The sequence below is a fragment of the Trachymyrmex septentrionalis genome, unplaced genomic scaffold (assembly GCF_001594115.1).
Source record: "Trachymyrmex septentrionalis isolate Tsep2-gDNA-1 unplaced genomic scaffold, Tsep1.0 scaffold32, whole genome shotgun sequence".
NCBI classification, from domain to species: domain Eukaryota; kingdom Metazoa; phylum Arthropoda; class Insecta; order Hymenoptera; family Formicidae; genus Trachymyrmex; species Trachymyrmex septentrionalis.
Window position 1 is genome coordinate 3,528,760 of NW_017305485.1, and position 6,860 is coordinate 3,535,619.

Sequence of the window (6,860 nt, forward strand, 5' to 3'; positions counted from 1 at the left end):
AATACTTTGTTATTTGATCGAAGAAAAACGCTCCTTATTTTATTTGTTATACACGTGCAACGTGTATATAACGCAACATATTTCTCATTTGTTCATTACAATACTGATATAATTACAAAATTATCATTTTTTTAATTGCTCGCAAAAAACGGAAACATAAAAGAAATAAAGAACCATTAAAAACACACATTTTTATCCCCCTATTAACGCAACATATATCGCTCATTTGCTATAATATGACTAACAAATTGTCATTTTATATTTGCCTGCAAAAAATGAAAATTAAAAAAAAAACCATTAAAAATATATTTTTATTACCTCCATTAATGCAACATATATCGCTTAGTGATTACGACATAACTAAAAAATTATTAATTTATAGTTGTTTGTAAAAAAAAAACGAAAACTTAAAAAAAATAAACAACCACTAAAAGAATACATTTTTATTCCTAATAGCGCAACGTATATCGCTCATTTACACTAAAAAATTAAAAAGCATTGTTAATTATTGGCAAAAAAAAATAAACGAAAACTTAACACAAAAATAAAGAATATACTTTAAAAGAATACATTTTTATTCCTTTACAATCAGTTATTTCAAAATTAATATCGCAAAATTTTTTTTATGATTCACAACATTAAAATTTATCTTCTGGAAAACTTTTTTCTTCTGGAAACTCCTTTTTAGTTGTATCGTTGTAGCAAATGATGTAACTGTACGTTATTATCATGAGTTCTATAGAATCGTTTTTAAAAAAAGAAATATCATCGATAAAAATTTTATGCTGCATATTTCCTCTGAAATCGCAATCTCTTTACTTAATTCCGAACTATTAACATTTATTTAAGAAAAATATCTTTTTTGCCCTCATTCGTCTCGATAGTAAAGAGAATCTTCCTTCTGGTTCCTTGCTATCAAAACACATCGTGTGTTTATTATATAAGCAACATACATATTATTCAACGTATGCATTTCATTACGAAAAATGTTAAAAAATTGAATATATTTAACAGAACTGAATATATGTGCACAATTGTGAATATATAAACTCGCATTGAAAATATTATTTAAGCACTAACAATAAGATCCAGCTTAACCGTTGAGGCTTCCGTTACCCATAAATGTATTTCGTCATCGTTCTAATAGCGTGACGATGCTAATTTGTACATACCTGTAAAATTGTCACAAAGAAACGCTGGTAATGTTTCTGCACATTGTACTCGGTGAGATAAAATAAACAACGATTCTACACATAAAACTAAACTCTACCCTTACCTCAGGTATAACCCCCTTTCGAGTATTATAAATGCGACAAATAAAAGACAAATAATAGATGAATAGACTGAATCTTCAGAAAACATGAATAACATTTGAGAATATACAGAGCTCACAATGACCAAGATTTCTTATAGATTCTTATGTATAAGAATTTTTCTTTTAAAGTCCCTGTTTCGTTCTTCGAAGAAAGTGAAAAAACAAACTTTACAATTTCTCTGTTCATACGAATTGTATTACCTGAAGCAAATTTTATAGGGAATTTCGAAAATTTTAATAAATGGTCGAGAAAATTTGAAGATGTAAATGGTGAAAATTGGAAGGTATAATAAAAAGTGACAGACGTTCCACACAAAAAACTTAAAGCAGTAACATCTAAGCAGTCTAAGCAATCTAAGCAAAGAAAATCAACATGATGGACCGCTTATCTTTTACTACTTTTTTTTTTTGCCATGGCCCTAACTATAAAAAAAAATGTAAACGTGATTTACAAGAACTTTTGGTCAGAATTTCAAATATTACTGTGATACGAAAGAATTGAAAAAATAATTTTACTACCTTTCTTTGAACATTACTTTCAATAGTATTTTCTTTTATCTTCTTAAATTTTCGTCTCCCTAAAAGGAGAAATCAGAGTTTACTGATCATTTATAATATGTAGATACAAAGATGGTCATTTATAATATATGTAAAAATATTATTTCAATTTTAAAGAAATTGAAGAACAGAGACAGGCATGAAATTAATTCACATCAAAACAAACTCCTGTAGAGTCTTGTTATTGTTGATTCAACGTGTAAATCTATTGTTAGAAAGTAAATAGTTTCGTCATCTCTCTCCCTGAAAAGGTCATTTTTGTACTCGTTTGGTAAAAGCAATTTACCTTGAAATGTCGTACAAATTCCAACGGTTTTCTTAAGAACATGAAAATTAACGATCTTCTCATAAATTTTTTTTATGAGTTGAAAATGCTTGTATAAATTCAAACAGATATAAAGAGAAACAACAAAATTTGATAAATATTTAATAAAATATTAATTAGAAAATTAATTAGAAAATTAATAAAAAGATCAAACAAACGAGCAATTAGGTCAAAGATTAAAACTAGTTTATTAAATCATCAAGAAAAGATTAAAACTAGTTATTCATCTATTAGCTAATGACATAAAGTTCTGTCTTAATACTTGGACATACATTCCATTGGGTGATTTACGATTCCATTTCAATCTTTGATTTTGAAATTCGAGATTATTCGTACTTTTAGATGACTTCATAAATTTTAATTACTTGAATATTAAGAATCTTTATTTTAGACTGCATGTATGAGAAAACACAATCAATACTAGAAAAATGCCTATGGTCAATCTTCATTGCTTTTAAATAATTCAATCTTGAATTACTAATATACACTATATATGTACTTGCATATATACCATATTATAGTCTTTTTAGAACTGCCGAATTGTTTTTCCGGACAAATAAAACTATTCTAATAATCGCGAATTAAATTGACAAGCAATTTAATATATAATTTGATGCTACCATCAAGCATCATATTATACAGAAGATATTCTTAAGATTTAATTATTTGACTCTACTCTTTCTCGTTTTTCGAGAAAAAAATAATTTTTGTTTTATTATGGATTTCAGTATAACGCATAAAAAAAGAACATTCATTGATTTTTATTTTTAATATTAATTGTTTATGTTAATTAATGTAACCTAATTTATCTTTATTTTTATTTTAACAACGACTTTTTCCCAACGTTTTAATTAGTACGAATTTCATGTATACAATTTGTTTCCAAATTCTTAATTTATTTTCTATCGACTGATAAAGATTTATCGTATAGTCGAAAAGTTCGATGCATTGTATATTAATGAATAACTAGTTTTAACTTTTTATTTTTGTTTGACCTTTCTAGCAATTTTATTGTATTTGCATTACAATTTTGAGCTAGAAAATCGATATTATTGCTAAAAAATAATACAATTTTATATTGTAGTATATAATGAATCATTGGACAACTTACTAATCTTTTAAATTATAATTTTTTTACAAAAATTGTAAACATTTCATATACATATAATTTTTCCCTATTTTAAATATTCAAATTATTTTTTCAAGAGTCAGAGAAGAGATAGTACTAATCGTAACAATTTAATTGATATACATTTACTTTAAGAAGAATAACAAAATAAAATCTTATTTTAACGCTATCAGTTTTATATAATTCCTCTCTTATTTATTTGAATTTTCTCTTTTCAGAGTATCAACAGAAGTGCCAAGATTAATAATTTAAGAAATCAAAGATGACATTATCTATTTTATCGTATCTGTATTTCGTAAATATAATTTTAAACATAATCTAAAAGAGAGTAAAATTTTTTGTAATAATAAAACTTTGCTGATAAAAAGTAAAAAGATTGTCATATTTAATCAAATATCCAAACATTTTAGAATTCAAGCAAGTTTTAACTTTTCAAGAGAAAATTCCTTAAAACTTTAAAAACCAAAAAATGCAAGAGGTAAATAGAAGACGAAAATCTAAGAAATAAAAATATAAAAAGAAAACAAAATATATAATACAATAAAATAAAATTATTATATAAAAGAGAAATATTGAAAAAGACGAGAGAAACACATTTAATTATTTCATATCACACACATATACAGAAAAATATTCTATTGTTAAAACAAAGATTACTCAATTTATTTTCTTTCTTTTGAGTAGCAGTTATCTGTAACAAAGAATTTTCTTTTTAATTATAATCTTAAGTATTTATTTGACAAATTTTAGAAAAACTCATTATATATCTCGCAATATATATTCAAAACAAGATTTATTTCCTTTACAAGAAGGAAGAAGACCTTCTACCTAAGACTTAAAACGCTATGACTCGTTTAAGAAAAATCTCGTTTAAGTAAATAATACAGGAGAATCGACTGATAAGATTTTTCTATACCTGAATTTCGATTGTTATACGGAGTCTAAAGCGTTTTCCTACGTCCGCTACGACTTTTATTGTAGACCCCGCATTTTATTTTACATAAAAAAATGTACACTGTATGCAAATAATAATTACTTTTTTTTTTAACGTTTCGAAAGTTCCATAAATTTTTTCGAACGAAAAGAAGAAGAGAGGAGCGCAATTAAACATTTCACCGTGTCATCGAACGATTCGCAAAGGCGTATGACAGCGAAGGGCGCGTGCAGACAGGAAGGTGGAAGATGAAAGAGAGAAAAGGGTGATGCAGCAGCACCTACGAGAGATGAACGAAGGGGGATGGCGAAAGGGGGAGCGGATTCGCGAATCGCGGTATCGTGTATAGGTGAGGCGGTAACCCAGTTTCGCCAGTGCACCAGGCCAACCTGCAGCACTGCTGTGAACCCGATCGATACCTATATGCAGCCAGCGCGCTGCCCACAGCCTAGATTCGCCGACTCTGGTCTAGGATAGGCGCGAGAAGGGGGATACACCGCGTGACCCCCGTGACCTACATCGCGGGGGAGAAGTTTGCGCTGTCAATCGTCTCAGATCCGTCTTCGAATCGCAGTTCCGCTCATTGTTCCGTATTTTGTTCCGTCGCGATTAAGAGAGAGCAGCTCCGAGATGTTGCACATCCGGCTTTGGAAGTATCTCTCTCTCTCGTTTGTTCTCTCTTCTCGAGGAGAAAATTCTTCGAAATGTCACATTTCTCTTCGAGAATTTACATTCTTGAATGATCATCGATCACTATAACAATGACTGATTTATGAGCCGATTTCTATGGATGGATTATAAAGGTATGCGACAGAAATTCTAATTTTGTAAAACCTTTTTCTTTTGCTTTGTTCTCAGGGTTGTTTCAAGACCCTCTGTTAACTGTCGTCCGTTACTCTTTGAATAACCGATATATCTACAAAAAATTCTATAGAAGATACGAACAGTAAAATTTCAATTGTCCTGTAGGAAACATTTGAAAAATGCGAAAAAAAATACGTACTAAAAAAAGAATTTAGTACGGAAAAGCTGCCGAGTGCATATTGATTGTTTAAATCATACTTTGTCCATATTTTATATTATTATTTAATGCAATTAATATTTGGTAAAAATATGAAATAAATGAAAAAAGTGGAATATAAGTACAAATTTAATAAGTTACTTTTGTAAGTGTTAACAGCATTTTAAATAATCAGATATATATGTATTAATTTTTAATCAATTTATGTAGCTGATAATGATTATGCAATTTTGTTATGAATTTTTGTATAAAAAAAAACTGTAGAATATTTTACATTCATTATAAATATATACATGTATATTTGCAATTATTATAAAAATTAAATTAATATTTTTATAAAATCTATCGAGTTTCCTAAATCATATTATCTCAAAATAAAACTGATAATTGACAATAATAAAACTAATCGTTGTATACAAACTAGTATATCAAATAGAAAATGTAATAAAAAAAAAATAACTTAAATGATACTAAATATTTAATAAAATACAATAATTTTTTATTATATCAATTACTTTATTATATTAAGTAAAATTTCATTATTTCATTATTATTCTTTCTTTCAGTATAGGGATTACTGATTTTCTATAAGATTTTGAAGAAAATCGGAAATCATCCATACTGAAAAATATTTCTGGTTAAAAACGAATGATCCAGAAGATTCTAATCATATCAATCAGATTTCTCTCTCTAGTTATCTCAACTAAAATTATAATTGACTCAACCATAGGAAATTCAGGTATTTGAACCCATTTTCAATCGGAATTCCATTTAATACCACAGCCAGACACTTTCACGTATAAGGAGATAAAAAAAGAGATAAAAAAAAGGGAAGGAAAGAAGTCGCAGACCTGTAACCTCAGGCAACCTTTGGCTGTCTCGGTCCGAAGGTTTCAGCCAGACGGAGATTCAGTTCAAAGTCCTCATGTGAAAACATGGCTCTGAATCATACCGAAAATATGTACTATCTCGGAGACTCGCCGGAAACCAACGTCTTTTTTCGTCATTTACTTAAGACGTAGATTCTTATCTCGGAGTCCATCGGAGCGATTGAACTTTCGAATGATCGCGAATCAACAGATCGGCCGTTTTTCTCCGTAAAAAGTCATTTTTCTCAGAGCCCTCGAGCCGTTGACCTTGAAAAGGTGGCATGGAAACCTCGTGGTGTCGATAGTCGGTCTCTTTCTCTTCTCCGTCTATCTGTCTGTCTGTCTGTCTGTCTCTCGCCATCTCCGTGTGGGCGTTCGGTAGGTTAGCAGCCTGCGAAAGGTGGGAGAGAGAATGAACAGCGCGGATCGAGAAGGGGAGGAAGGTGGAGAAAGAGGGTTAACCACGCGCCGACGAATGTCTGGATGGGAGACGGAAAGTCTACGCGAGGGAAGGGTCGATATTTACCGGCCTTCTCCCATCCCCCTTGTCTCCCGTCCCCACCGGGCAACGACCTACCATCATCCCCCTCGTTGCGTTGCGGCCGTTGCAGAATCGTCCGTCTCCCTTCGCCACCCTTGCTCGCGCGCGGCCCTGCCCTACGCAGGGTTACGTCGCGCCCTAACTCTCCAACGTACCCTTCCCCTTCCC

The 6,860-nt window shown here is 30.4% G+C and overlaps 1 protein-coding gene across 2 annotated transcripts in view; it reads right to left on the reverse strand.

Annotated features, from left to right (window-relative positions):
• Positions 1-6,860, reverse strand: part of LOC108749989 (eukaryotic translation initiation factor 4 gamma 3) — a 60,504-nt gene that overhangs the window by 38,138 nt on the left and 15,506 nt on the right. The gene's annotated exons all lie outside the window — the stretch shown is intronic.